Here is a 1,465-nt window from a genome sequence, read left to right as displayed (position 1 = left end):
AGCGGGTGCTCTACCAACTAAGCCAAGAAGGCACGGTCTCGTAAATGTAGAGTCTAACCATGTCGTGAAATTTCACAATGAAACGCATACCACAGTTTAAGTGGTGCAAAGATTTGGTGCTAAATTTCAGTGAAAAATTACGAAATGCCGTCGGTTTCCGACAAAGAGACTCAAAGCAAGCCTTCTGCCGGAGTAGAACCGACGACCTCCCGCTTACTAAGCGGGTGCTCTACCAACTAAGCTAAAAAGGCACGGTCTCGTAAATGTAGAGTCTAACCATGTCGTGAAATTTCACAATGAAACGCATACCACAATTTAAGTGGTGCAAAGATTTGGTGCTAAATTTCAGTGAAGAATTACGAAATGTCGTCGGTTTCCGACAAAGCGACTCAGAGCAAGCCTTCTGCCGGAGTTTAACCGACGACCTCCCGCTTACTAAGCGGGTGCTCTACCAACTAAGCTAAGAAGGCACGGTCTCGTAAGGGTAAAGTCTAACCATGTCGTGAAATTTCACAATGAAACGCATACCACAATTTAAGTGGTGCAAAGATTTGGTGCAAAAATCATGTCACCACCGGGAATACTCAACATTGGGAAACATGAAACCGGCGAGTATTTCCGAGTGGTTCTCGAGCTCCTCAGCAGCAGCTGGTGTCTGCTGCCGTAGTGGCCAGAGCTCGAATGACTCACTTGAACTCGGAGATCTAACCCGAAATACGATGCCTGAATGCACCAAGTCTGCGACCCGTACGATTATTCCGGTTTCAGTCGCGACTTTGGTCATCCGTGGCTGAACAATCATGTTCGCACCTTCGGGTTATTATGGTGGCGTCAATGACGCCAGAATCTCTTTGACTCGCCTATCGTGCCTGACTGTGAGTTGGCTTAGGTAGGCGGGCCAAGTGATTGATCCCGGGTGGGAGGGCTGGGTTTTGAAAAGAGAAGCCCAAGGGCTAAGGCCCTTTGAGAATGGGGCTACGGCCCACATTCTGAACCGCTTCTGCGGTTCAAGCGCGGCTGTAAGGCCGCGCTGAGCATAATGAATGCTCGCTCCGTTACACGAAGGAGTGGTTCCATCTGAAACGACTCCATTAGCTATGTGTTTGCGTGCTTTTGCGAATATCGCGCGCGCCCGGTTGTGCTGATTTTTGACCGTCCAATCGTGCCCCCTTCCTCAGTTCTTCGAACTGTCGTAGGGGGCCTCCGATTGAACTTGCACAAAAATCATGTCACCACCGGGAATACTCAACATTGGGAAACATGAAACCGGCGAGTATTTCCGAGTGGTTCTCGAGCTCCTCAGCAGCAGCTGGTGTCTGCTGCCATAGTGGCCAGAGCTCGAATGACTCACTTGAACTCGGAGATCTAACCCGAAATACGATGCCTGAATGCACCAAGTCTGCGACCCGTACGATTATTCCGGTTTCAGTCGCGACTTTGGTCATCCGTGGCTGAACAATCATGT

At 49.7% G+C, this 1,465-nt stretch overlaps 2 non-coding genes across 2 annotated transcripts; both read right to left on the bottom strand.

Annotated features, from left to right (window-relative positions):
* Positions 1-178: 178 nt before the first annotated feature.
* On the bottom strand, positions 179-251 carry Pmar_PMAR009941. The gene has a single exon. It is a non-coding gene; the product is annotated as a tRNA-Thr (tRNA).
* A 146-nt stretch (positions 252-397) lies between these two features.
* On the bottom strand, positions 398-470 carry Pmar_PMAR009940. Its single transcript has one exon. It is a non-coding gene; the product is annotated as a tRNA-Thr (tRNA).
* Between the last annotated feature and the right edge of the window lie 995 nt (positions 471-1,465).

Source organism: Perkinsus marinus (genome assembly GCF_000006405.1).
Source record: "Perkinsus marinus ATCC 50983 genomic scaffold scf_1104296964512, whole genome shotgun sequence".
NCBI classification, from domain to species: Eukaryota; Perkinsozoa; order Perkinsida; family Perkinsidae; genus Perkinsus; species Perkinsus marinus.
Note: the sequence above shows the minus strand (reverse complement) of the source record. Positions and strands in the feature narration are given on the sequence as shown.